Raw genomic sequence first — 14236 nt, 5'->3', positions numbered from 1 at the left:
AGTATAAAAATGGAAGAGAATTTCAAGAGCTCGTTACGGACGATTCCTTCGAGCAAATCAGACGATCCTAGTACCTTGGAAAGCTCTATGATTCTAGTTCTTAAATCGAGCCTTTGTAAGGGATTTCTTGCCTGAAAGAGGGCCAAATAGGGAAGGAATAAATGAAGGTTCATTTTCAGGTGTTTCTGGGCACTCGACGAAGAATCATAGATCTAGGCCGAACCACTTGGATTTTCAAGCTGAAAATTTAAGGTATTATTTTAACACCATTTGAAGCAAGTTTGTAGAAGAAACTTTTGCAACATAAGGTCTGAGGTTCAAATTACATATTTTGGATGTTAAACTTAGAATCTTTGTTCAAGCACAGAGTTGCGATTTAGGGCCATCAGGAGAGATTTAAAGGCCTAGGTTAAACCACAAGGAATTTTATGTTGAAACTTTGATGTAACATTTTTAACAAAATTCTGAGCACGTTTGAAAAAGGAACATTCTTAAGATGAGTCCTGGTTTTCAAGTTACTGATGTTAGAATTTGAAAATCTAGAAATTGTGGGCGAAGAGGCAACTTCTTACTAATTATAAGCTTGGTTAAAAAGAGTAGTCTCAAAAGGGAGACCAAAGTAGAAACTAAAATTTTATGTGTAAGAGTTACTGATAACGGGTAGAAATTCAGGTTATTACAGTGCTAACTTATTAAACAATGAAGGTTTTCATTGATAAGATATATTAAATTGTGTCCAACAAGCATTAAGTTCATAACATTGCGGCCGCATGCGCTCATCGCATAACTTTTGTATTTTTATGCAAAAAATGCATTAACGCAAGGCGGAAGGTGCGATCACAATAAATCAATGGTCGAGCGCAACATTACCACAAGGCTTTGTAGTGATTTGTGTTCGCAAACATCTGCTCAAGAAGGATTTCCGCATAGAGTCGGCGCAACTTGGTGGGCCCATCTGGGTGAAAAACATAATTAATCACGATGGGATTGAAAGCTGATGACGGTCGAATCCGAATTAAATTGACAAGCTGCAAACGATAACAAGTACACTCAGCTTTTTGTGACAAATATTCGTGCATCAGTCAGAGAATTAAAGCCATCCCATTGATAATTGTAGAAATACAAGTTATTTATACCACCTTATCTAGATATAGCGGCCAAAAGTTAGTGAATATGTGCTGATTGTATGAAAATTAGCCTATAATTACAATAATTATAAATGATTGCAATTACACCCATTAACACCATAAAGATGGAAGACAAGCCGAATTTTACTCTGTTCTGCAGGAAACCAAGTCATCGCGTGCACTCAAGGCTCACGAGAAGCTGATCAAAGTCACATTGCGCTCGTCAATCAACAATGAAGAGACTATTACTGCAATAATGGCGCAATGCGACAGTCGATCCATAGCTGTATTTCAACCGCATGCGGTAATAAAAACAACACCACATGCAAATCCACAATCGAAAGATGCAGCTGAGCAACGCAAAAGCGGAGAATGGAGACACGTGTACAACTAATGGTTGTGCAGAATTGATGGTCTGATTGCATAACAGAAGAAATAATTATTCCTCCATCTTCGGAATTACCATAACAATCAGTGGGGACCACAAGGCCGGTGTCAAAAACTTGCACCTATAAATACCCCATAGATTTCAGAGAAAACTCATGCTACTTGATACGGGGCTAATTGCTGCAAAAGTGTTGAGAGAAAAGGCTGAGCTGAATGCATAAATGAAGAAATTTGGGAAGAAGACCCGATTGGAAGCTCTGTGCATAGATCTCTGCTATCGGTGGAGCAAGCCTGAGAGGGAGGCTCTTCCTACCATCAGATCAATCCTATCCGGCAAGCAGATATTTATCGAATCGGTGCCAAGACATTGGCGCTTGTTTGTATTTGTTCTATCTCATTAATCGTTGTATTTCACTTTCTCTTTATTTCTTCATTCACACACCATGTATCAAATGCTTAATAGACATAATAAATGTTTTGATAGCTTTCATATTCCATTCTCTGTCTATTTCCATTCACCCGTTAATCACTTTCTTCATGATGTTTTCTTAATTCCCTGATAGTTAATATGAATTAAACAAGTACTTAATCTGTGTTAAAGATATAAAATACGTTTAGCTAAGGCATGCTAGACATCATCTTCACTTGTGAGAGCAGAAGTGAAGATGCCATTCTGATCGATCGAGAGAAGGTTAGAAGAATGCGTTAACTAAAGCGAGTAGTACTTTCAGACATGGAAGCAACCTTGCGTTCATTACGTTATTCTCTGTTTCACCACAGACATGTGGGAGCGTGGCCAATCACTGAAAGGTGTACGCCAAGAGAAGAGCGGAACAATATTTCTAGCTTTAATGCAATTGAGAACTTTCGCTATTTATATTACTTATCTTTCTCTTTCTATTCTATTTATAAGACTTGCCGCCGCATTCCACATTCTTTGCATAACCTTCACAGCAAGCCTTGACCCCAGCATCTTGTAACATGAAGCCTGTATCTTGTATCATCTAGCTTAGATTTACTGTATTTTTATTTTATTATCGCATTTTTACTGCTTTACTTTATTTTATCGCAATTTTAATACTTGTACAAACACATTTTTAAAGATTGAAAAACCTGGTCGCAAATATCATGAACATACAACAATAACCTAAAACAGTCCCTGTGTTCGACCTCGAATCACACCTAGAAACTTGCGGTGGAATTACACTTGGTTCCATCATAAGGAAACTTGTGACAACGCATGGCATACTACGTGAACATCCATAATTAACGCATATCTAGAAGTAGTATCGCATAATTTCAAGCATAGAACATCACACACCTCAGCGTTTTCACAACACCCATCTGTGCAATCATAAGTGAAAAGCCGCCCTTCACCCCGAAGCTCTATAAATATTGAAGGCATCCTTCAAAAAGGGGTTCAGCAGTTCAGCAAGTTTTTGTTCATAGCTTTAGTCGTGTTCAGAGTTTTCTTTTATCGTTAGAAGGCAGAGTGAGAGAAGGGAAGAGACGCCAGAAGATTGCTCAGGGCAACTCGAGAGAGAACCCGGAGCCGTGGAAAGCAGAGAGCGAGCCGACTCTCACGAGAGCAAGATTATCTTTTGAACAAGAGTAGAAAAGACAGTGTAAAAGCCTGGGAACAAGAAATTGCTACCAGGCTCTTTATCCTCTTCTTTCATTGTTATTTTGTACTTCAACATTATATTTATACAATGGAAGTTCTTATTCTACATCTGTTCACTCTCTTAGTATGCATGAGTAGCTAAACTTGTCGAATGGGTTGAGAAGAACTTAGCTAACATGACTTAGGATCTTTATTGCTTGCGAGACATCCCTTTAGAGCTACTCGAGAGAGAGTCTAAAGAAAGAACCTAAGACTTGAGAGAGCTAGGTTAGACTCTAGACTCGAGAGAGCAAGATTAGATTTACATAAACAAGAGATAGGGACTTAGAGATAAGCTTTATTTGCCAACATTCATCGCATGCACCCTAGAGATAGGTTATGATATTGTGTGATTGCCTTATTTGTGTGTGTGTCATTTTTTCATCGCATGGATAAGAATAGAGGCTTATGTGTAGGTCCTACAGACTCATCACGTATATCGCATACGTTCTAGTATTAGAAGCCGTAGCCTTCGCGTCAAGAGACGATTTGTTATTGTATGTATGCTGCATGATTGCATAACATGAACACATCCTAAGAAGTGTTAGCCGAACCCTTCTCAACCCGTTCACCACATGCTTGTCACATTTTTCGTTTTATCAACTCTTTTCGAAACTCCGCCGCATTTGTTTATTTTTATTACCGCAAACAACAATCCAAACAACTACTTGATTTATTTGGTTACCGCAAAGTCTTCCTAAAAATTACCATCGCATATTGTTTTCCCAAGTTCCTGAGTTCGACCCTGGACTTACCAGGAAACTCAGTCGGGTTTATACTTGGATTTCACATAGAAAACTTGTTGCTTAATGCATTTTCATCACCGCATTTCATCCATAATTTCACCTTATAAAATAATGAATCAAGTTTTTGGCACCGTTGCCGGGGACTTTGGCAAATTAGTGTGCTAACGGTAATTTTTCTGAATTCGTTGTAGACTCTTAATCTCTGGTGAGTTACGACCCAGAGATTGAGAGGACTTTTAGACGGAGACTAAGAGATAGTCGCCAACAACAACAACTAGATAAAGAAGATATGACGGAGCAGCCTAGAAACAGAGTACCAAACGAAAACAACGTCATGGCGAATCCAATCCTACCTGCAAACGATCATAATAGACCCATTAGGAACTATGCATTGCCAAACCTCGATGATTTCTATGCACGAATCATGAGGCCTGCCCTTGATGGAATCCGATTTGAAATGAAATCGGTGATGCTGTAGATGATCCAGACTGCAGGATAATTCAGAGGACGACATGACGAGGACCCGCACGCCTACCTCCGTAGCTTTATAGAAATCTGCAACACTTTTGTGTTCCCGAACATCCTTGCCAAAGAAGTTCGAGTAACTTTGTTTCCATTTTCTCTGTGTGATCAGGCAAGAAAATGGGTGTATTCCCTCAAGCCAGGAGAGATCACTTCATGCGAATAGGTCATAGAGAAGTTTATGAAAAAATATTTCCCACTTACTGAAAATGCTAGACGAAGGAAACTAATAACAAATTTTGAACAAGACATGGATGAATCGCTCAGTGATGCCTAGGCGAGGTTTATGCGGTTGGTCAGGGACTATCCACACAACGGATTACTAGGCTGCCTTTAAATGGAAATTTTTTATTACAGTTTGAATTCTGCTTTGCAGACCGCTGCCAATGCCGCAGCCGCTGGTGGTCTGCTAGACAAAATGTATGACGAGGCTAAGAACATCTTGGATCGCATCTCTAAAAATCATGAGGAATGGAGAGAAAGTGATCAGAGACTGAGAATAAAGGATAACGACACAAACAATAGTGCTATTGCTTCACTACAGAGTCAGATGACCGCAATGATGAATCTAATTCAGGGAATTACGATTAACAGCCCAACACCGCAAACTGGGCGAGTAAACGCAATTAATCAAAATGCCGCAAGGGTGCGACTTGCGGTGACAGACACGCAATGGAAGAATGCCAACAGAACCCACAGTCTATTTACATTGTGAAAAATAATCCATTTTCTAACACCTACAACCACGAAAGAAGAAGAGGAAATAAGACTTGAGTTTCTGGAAATCTTTCAAGCTGGAGGAGAAACCATCCCAACTTTTCATTGAATTAGCAGCAGAATTTCCAATATGTGACACAAAAAGAAGGGCCACCTGGATTCTTCCCGCAAAATAACGGTCAAAGAAGCAGTCAAGCCAGTAGCTCATAACCGTCGCAATCTTCCTCCTTGGAAAGCTTGTTGAAGCAGTATATAGAGAAAAACGAAACTGTGCTTCAAAGTTAGGTGACGTCCATCCACAATCTGGAATTACAGATAGGCCAGATTACGAGCGAGCTAAAGAACAGACCACAAGGGGCCCTGCCGAGTTCAACAAAACTCCCACGCAACCCAAGGGGATAAGGTAAAAAGCAATGTCAAGTCGTGACATTGCATAGTGGAAAAACTGTGGAGGGAGAAAGAAAGAAGCCTAGCCGGACTGCTCCCATTGCATTGGAACCAGAGATTGTGGTGAATCAAGAAGAAGAAGGAGAAAAAGAAGTGATAGAACCAGAAGTTGCGTCCACCTCAAAGCCGACGGAAAAGGGGATCGTGGGAGTGCAGTTTCCACCTTTCCCATAGAGACTCAGAAAGAAAAAGAATGACGAGGTACAGTACCAACGCTTCATGACTATGTTAAAACAATTGCATATTAATATTCAATTTAATGAAGCGATTAAGGAGATGCCTGTATACGTGAAGTTTTGAAGGATATTGTAACCAAGAAGAGGGGCACTAGTAAGTTTTCCATGGTGCCTTTAACACAAAGCTCGAAATCAATAATCCCACCGAAGATGAGCGATCTTGGGAGCTTTACTATACCTTGCTCCATTGGAGGACTGTACATCAGGCAAGCATTGTGTGACCCTGGAGCCATCATGAATTTGATGTCTCTGTCGATCTTTAAGTAGTTGAATGTGGGGCAACTTGCACCCACGACTGTGACTCTCCAACTTGCAGATAGATCTCTGGTGCATCCATAGGGGAAGGTGAAATACGTGCTGGTCACCATAGACAAATTTATCTTACCAGCCGACTTCATCATCTTAGATTACGAAGCCGACAAAGATGTGCCCATCGTTCTGGGGCGACCATTTTTATCAACAGGTCGTGCCTAGATTGATGTGCACAAAGGAGAGATCACTTTGAGCATAAATGAACAGAAGCTCAAGTTCAACATCATCTGTGCCATGAATTTTCTTGACGAAGAAGACCTACATGAATCTGACGACGACCAAAATTTGACTGAAGAAGAAAAGCTTGATGAAGAGAATGAAGAAAATGATGCAAGTGCATCCATTGTGACATGTTATGTGATCATAGAAAAAACAAAAAAGGAAGTTGAGATGATCGCAACCCAAGAAGAAGAGCCAATAGTAAAAGAAGAAAGAAAAACAACGCAATAGTCCTTAGTAGAACCACCAATAATGGAATTGAAAACGCTACCGAATCACCTAAAGTATGCATTTTTGGGGCAGAATGAAAAGCTGCCAGCCATTATTTCCTCTAAACTTAATGAAGACCAGGAGAATGCGTTGATGAGCATTCTGAGGAAACATGTGCAAGCGATTGGCTGGACGCTCGCAGACATTCGAGGAATTAGCCCCGCATACTAAATGCACCAAATTCATCTCGAAGAAACCCACAATGGATCAATCGAACATCAGTGCAGATTCAACCCTACGATGAAAAAGGTCATTAAAAAGGAGATCATCAAGTGGTTAGATGCAGGCATTATTTATCCAATACCAGACAGCACGTGGGTCATCCCCGTGCAGTGCGTGCCGAAGAAAGGTGGCATGACGGTAGTCCCCAATGAAAATAATGAGCTAATACCACAATGAACCGTCACTGGGTGGCGTATTTTCATGGACTACCGCAAGTTGAATGTGGCAACAAAGAAAGATCATTTCCCTCTATCTTTCATTGACCAAATGTTGGATCGTCTGGCCGGAAATGACTTCTACTGCTTTCTAGATGAATATGCCGGGTATAACCAGATTATGATTGCTCCAGAAAATCAGGACAAGACCACATTCACCTGCCCATATGGAACTTTCGCTTTCGCTTTTTTCCGCATGCCATTCGGCCTCTGCAATGCGCCGAGCACGTTCCAAAGGTGCATGATGGCCATCTTTTCAGAATATCTTGAGGACTCGTTGAAATCTTCATGAACGACTTCTCTATCTATAGGCACACCTACGAAGTTCTTTTGGCCAACCTGGAAAAGATATTGAAAAGATGTGAGGAGACGAATCTTGTTCTTAACTGAGAAAAATGCCATATTATGGTGAAGGAGGGCATTGTGCTGGAGCACAAGGTATCTTGGGACGGGTTGGCGGTGGATAAAGAAAAAATAGAAGCAATCAAAAATTCCACCTCCAATAAGTGTAAAGGCTGTAAGAAATTTCTTGGGGCATGTTGGATTTTACAGACACTTTGTCAAGGACTTTTTGAAAATAGCACGACCGCTGAGTACGTTGATGGAAGATGATAGAAATTTTGATTTTGATAACAATTGCCTCAACACATTCAGGATTTTGAAGGATGCACTGACAACCGCGCCTGTGTTAATCGCACCTTATTGGACAATTCCTTTTGAATTAATATGCGATGCAAGCGGGTATGCAATGGGAGCAGCTCTGGCACAGAAGAGAGAAATAATATTACATCCATCGCATATGGTGTAAGACGTTGAATCCTGCTCAGACTAACTACACCACCACAGAAAAAGAGCTACTTACGGTAATTTTTGCGTTGGAAAAATTTAGAGCATATTTGCTGGGAACAAAAGTATTCATCCACACTGATCATTCGGCGATAAAACTATTTAATGACAAAAAAGGATGTGAAGCCGAGGTTGATCAGATGGGTTCTCCTCCTCCAAGAATTTGACATAGAAATAATTGATCGCAAGAGGACGAAGAACCAAGTTGTGAATCACTTATCTAGATTGGAAAACCTAGAGGTTGATCGCAATCAATCAGAAGTGAGTGCGGTGTTCCTAGATGAGCAGCTATTTCAGATTGAAAAATTTCCATGGTATGCTAACATAGCAAACTATCTGGTTTGCAAGCAATTCCCTTAGGATTATACTGACCACCAGAAGAGGAGACTCAAGTACGAATGCAGATCATATTTTTGGGACGAGCTAAATCTGTATAAAAAGGGGGCAGACCAGATTCTGCGACTATGCATACCAAATGCTGCTCAACAACGCATATTATCGCAATGTCAGGACTCACCATAATGTGGGCACTTTGAAGGATAGCGCACCGTAGCCAAAGTATTACAGAGTAGATTCTATTGGCCAACATTGTTTAAGGATACAGCTGACTACGTGATGAAGTGTGACCGGTGCCAACGCACAGGTAACATTTCATGGAAACATGCAAAGCCTATGAACACCATTTTGGAACTAGAGTTGTTCGACGTCTAGGGTATCGATTTCATGTGACCATTCCCTCCATCGAATGGTAAAAATTATATTTTGTTAGCCGTCGACTACGTATCCAAGTGGGTAGAAGCAGTGGCATGCGCCGCAAGCGGTGCGGCGGTGGTCTTTCAATTTCTGAAGAAAAACATTTTCACTCATTTGGCACTCCACGTGCCATAATAAGTGATGAAGGGTCCCACTTTGTCAATCATACTGTCAAGGAACTGCTGCGCAAATATAACATTCTCCACAAAGTGGCCACCACATACCATCCACAGACGAATGGTCAGGCTGAGGTGTCCAATCGGGAGATCAACTTGATACTTGAGAAGGTGGTAAGGCCTTCGCGAAAGGATTGCACAACAAAGCTCAAAGATGCATTGTCAGCATACCGACTTCATTTAAGACACCCATAGGTATGTCCCTGTATGCATTGGTATTTGGTAATGCATGTCATTTGCCTCTGAAGCTGGAATACAAAGCATTGTGGGTGGTAAAGAAGCTAAACTTTGACTTGAAGAAAGCAGGAGAAGCGAGGAAAATTCAATTGGTCGAGCTGAAGGAATGGAGGATTAACGCATATGAGAATGCAAAGATTTACAAGAAGCACGCAAAGCGCTGGCACGACAAACACATATATGGCAAGAACCTCCAAGTCGGGCAGAGGGTCTTACTATTCAACTCACGACTACGGCTCTTCCCTGGGAAATTAAAGTCACGTTGGTCCGGACCATTCATAGTTAGAGAGGTATTCCCGCATGGCACGGTCGAATTATCTAATGCCGACGGAACCAACATATTCATAGTTAATGGGCAACGAGTAAAAGTGTATCAAGGAGAAGGCTGAAATTGCCAAGTCGACTCCGTGGAACTGAGAAACTCTAAATAAGAAAGAAGTAGGAGGTCCCTGTGCTATCAGATGATTGAAATTCATCAGGGACGCAAATTTTTTGAATAACTAGTTGGAATCATGAAATCTTCAACTTTTCTCTACTCCTCCGAATTTTCATTTCACTATATTTTTCAGTTCTTTATATTATTCTAAAAAAAAATAATAACCAGTTGCAGTAAAAGAGTTTGTTTTGTTTAATATTATTTGACCATCTCACTATTTTTCTTGCAACAATTGAGGCAAATGATTGCGGAGGCATTACACGAAGAAGCAACTTATATTATTCCATCACCGCAATCACAAGAAGATAGATCACCGCAAAGCAGGATGCATCAACAAACAATGTGGGCGACAACACAAATTTGGGGGTTATATTTTTCCTTCGCTTTATTCCAAATTCTGCACTATCGCATCGCATTTTTAACTTTGAAAATTTTATCACCGCATTCTCTTTGATTACTACAATCATTTCATATTGATAAATTTAATAAGTCTCCGCATGATTTCTCTTTGCCAATTATGATTTCAATGATGAAACACATGCTTCTATTCTTTCATATATACTAGAGTCAACTTAATTTTAAGACAGTCACCTCTTGGAATATTTCTAGAAGTTAGTGGTCTACTTGCTTTCTTTCAAACTAACCCTTTACCAAACTTCCTAAGAACATCGCATGCCTTCTTTCAATCTTTTGGCAATGAGGACATTGCCACATTTTAAATTTGGGGATGAGGTATTTATTTTCGACCTTGCTATTTCTAGCTCTATGAAAAAAAAATGAAAGAGAGGAAAACTTTGAGAATAACAACTCCACTATCAACACAATAGGAAACCCATATTGATAAGAGTTAAGTTGTGAAAGGCACTTACCCGTAGTTAGATGTTTGCATGACATACGTGGGGCAAGCCAAAACGAAAGTAAGTCACCAGGATCAATGCATGAATAAATGAACGCAACTCCACTGCCCAGTAGGTACAAGTTTAGTCTGAGAAAGAATGTCTTGCTCATAGTTGGATGTCCGCATGATACATGTGGGGGCAAGCCAAAATGAAGGTGAGGCACTTGGATCAGTGTAAGGTCAGAAAAAAAATAACAATGTAAAAAATCTGCAAGGATAAAAATCATTTAACACCCAGTGAAAAAGTTTTTTTGAAATAAATCATGCGATGTCTTGGAATCTAGTAAAGTTCTTTCGAAGGTTAAGCTTGCAGTCCCTAGGTCTTAGAAATATTTTAAGAAGAGATTTTAATAAGAATTAAGGAAATTTTGGTGTATAGAATTTGAATGAAGTATCCTTGAGAAATCTAGGAAAATAGATTTGTGGTCGACTTTCTAAAGGAAATATTTAACTTATGCTTGGGGACAAGCTACAACGATGAATTTATGTCTTTAACTTTAAGCATGTGGACAAATATGAATATGAATGAATGAAGAAATATATGCGTTAAAGAGAATTTTATGTGATACTACGTCTAAATATATGCGTTATTAATGTTATGCTCGTAGTATGCAATGGAGTAATGTGTGTCACAAGTTTCCTTGCGCTGAAACCAAGTATAATTCCAACGCAAGTTTCTCAGAATAATCTGAGGTCGAACACAGGGATTGTTTTCGTTAATGTGTTACTAATGTGGTATATGCGACCGATTTTTACAATTAATAAAGAATGGTTGTTTATACAATAATGTAAATTGCGTTGATAAAATAAAACCTAAACTAATATGATACAAGATACAAGATACGTGATACATGATACTGAGTTTAAGAACTGGCTGTGAAATTATACAAAGAATCGTGGGATGCGATGACAAGTCTTTATGAATGAATCAGAAATGGAAAGAGTACATAGTAAAAATATCGTAAGTTTGTTAATTGCGTTAAAGATGCAACTAAGGTTCTGCTTTCCCTTGGCGTACACCTCTCAGTGACCAGTCGTGTTCCCATATCTCTATGGTGAAACAAGGATGGACGTGATGAACACAAGGTTGCTTCCATCTCTGGAAGTACTTCTCACTTTAGTTAACGCATTCTTCCAAACTTCTCTTAATAGGCGAAATAACATCTTCACTTCTGCTCTCACAGGTGAAGATGCTGTCGAGCATGCTGTAGCCAAACTTAATTATTTTCTTAACACAATTAACTCACTCGCTTAATTCTTTCTATTTACCCAGGGAATTAGGAAAACATCATGGAGAAAATGGATTATGAATGAACGGAAATATACAGAGAGATGACAATGGTAATTATCATAACATTTAATTATAGAATTAAACATTCGATACATGGTATGAATGAAAGATTAGAGAAGATGAATACAAATGATGAAAAAGAGATTAGAAACAAATACAGAAGGAGTGTCAATGTCTTGACACAGATTCCAAACGGAGGTTTTGCTTGCCGGCATGTGGAAGTAATGGAGAGGAGAGCTTCCCTCTCAGGCTTGCTCTTCTGGTAGAAATGACCTTCGCATAGAACTTCAACGTCGAGGATTGAAAGGATTCCTTGCTCGGAGACTCACCTCTTGGCCTTGTCTCGTGATTATCTCGGATCTACTTTGTAAGTCGCCTCAAACCAGTCTCTCTCTCAGAATCGATATATTCACGTCTCTATGTATTCATGTATATTTTTCAGTGAATTTGCAAAAGCTATTTATAGGTGAAGCTTGGCTCTTTGACTTTGTGGTTCCCACTTTATGGTTATGGTAGTTCATGAAATGGCAGAGTGAATATTCCTTCTGTTATGCAATGAACCCATCAGAAATGCACAGCTGAAAGTAATACATTTGTCAAAATCCTCCACAAATGCGTTGCTCTTTACATCGTTGATCGATTGCCGCATGCGGTGTTGTTTTTTATTACCGCATGCGATTGAATTTGCGTTGATCGCTAAGCTCTTGATTGATTGTCGCATGCGCCGTCATTGCGTTGATCATCTCTTTATTCCTGAATGATGGGCACAATGCGACATAGATGCGTTGTTTATTTTATCTTTAAGCTATTAACACATGCGGTGACTGATTTCTTGCAAAACAGAAATTGAAACACTCTATTCTACTATCGCAATGGTGTTAGTGGGTGTATTTACCATATTTTATAATTCTCTCATTTCTTAGCCAATTTTTATACTATCGACGCAACTTTTCTTTCTTTTTGCTGCAATATCTAAATAAAACAGTATAAATAACTTGTATTTCTACAAATTATCACAAGCATTGTTTAAATTTTGGGGTATGATAATAGGCAAAAATGCACGTTATTACAGTGCTAACTTATTAAACAATGAAGGTTTGCATTGATAAGATATGTTATATTGTGTCCAAAAAGCATTAAGTTCATAACATTGCGGTTGCATGCGTTCATCGCATAAAAATAGTTAACTTTTGTATTTTTATGCTGAAAATGCGTTGATGCAAGGCGGAAGGCAGGATCACAAGGAATCAATGGTGAGCGCAGCATTACCGCAAGGCTTTGCGGTGATTTGTGTTTGCAAACGTCTGCTCAAGAAGGATTGCAAGATAGAGCCGGCTCAACTTGGTGGGCGCATCTGGGTGAAAAGCATAATTAATCACGATGCGATAGAAAACTGATGACAGTCGAATCCAAATTAAGTTAACAAGCCACTAACGATAACAAGTACACTCAGCTTTTTGGTGAAAAATATTCGGCGCATCAGTCAGAGAATCAAAGCTATCCCATCTGTGCAATCATAAGAGAAAAGTCACCCTTCACCCCGAAATTCTATAAATACCGAAGGCATCCTTCAGAAAAGGGGTTCAGCAGTTCAGCAAGTTTTTGTTCATAGCTTTAGTCGTGTTCATAGTTTTCTTTTATTTTTAGAAGGCGGAGTGAGAGAAGGGAAGAGACGGAAGAAGATCACTCAGGGCAACTCGAGAGGGAACCTGGAGGCGTGGAAAGCAGAGAGCGGGCCGACTCTCGCGAGAGCGAGATTATCTTTTGAATAAGAGTAGAAAAGACATTGTAAAAGCCTGGGAAGCAAGAAATTGCTACCAGGCTCTTTATCCTCTTCTTGCATTGTTATTTTGTACTTTAACTTTATATTTATACAATGGAAGTTCTTATTCTACATCTGTTCACTCTCTTAGTATGCATGAGTAGCTAAACTTGTCGAATGGGTTTAGAAGAACTAAGCTAACATGACCTAAGATCTTCATTGCTTGCGATTATCTTGTTTTATGCTATGCCCGACATCCCTTTAGAGCTACTCGACAGAGAGTCTAAAGAAAGAACCTAAGACTTGAGAGAGCTAGGTTAGAATCTAGACTCGAGAGCAAGATTAGATCTGAATAAACAAGAGATAAGGACTTAGAGATAAGCTTTGTTTGCCAACATGCATCGCATGCACCCTAGAGATAGGTTATGATATTATGTGGTCGCCTTATTTGTGTGTGTGTCATTTTGTCATTGCATGGATAAGAATAGAGTCTTATGTGTAGGTCCTAAAGACTCATCGCATATATCGCATGTGTTCTAGTATTAGAAGCCGTAGCCTTCGTGTCGAGACACGGTTTGCTATTGTATGTATGCTGCGTGATCGCATAACATGAATGCATCCTAGGAAGTGTTAGCTAAACCCTTCTCAACCCGTTCACCGCATACTCATTGCATTTTCCGTTTCATCAACTCTTTTCGAAACTCCGCCACATTTTTTTATTTTTATTACTGCAAACAACAATCCAAACAACTAC

This window comes from Benincasa hispida, chromosome 3 (assembly GCF_027475165.1).
Source record: "Benincasa hispida cultivar pf3 chromosome 3, pf3_genome.v1.1, whole genome shotgun sequence".
NCBI classification, from domain to species: Eukaryota; Viridiplantae; Streptophyta; class Magnoliopsida; order Cucurbitales; family Cucurbitaceae; genus Benincasa; species Benincasa hispida.
This window is presented reverse-complemented; position numbering follows the sequence as displayed.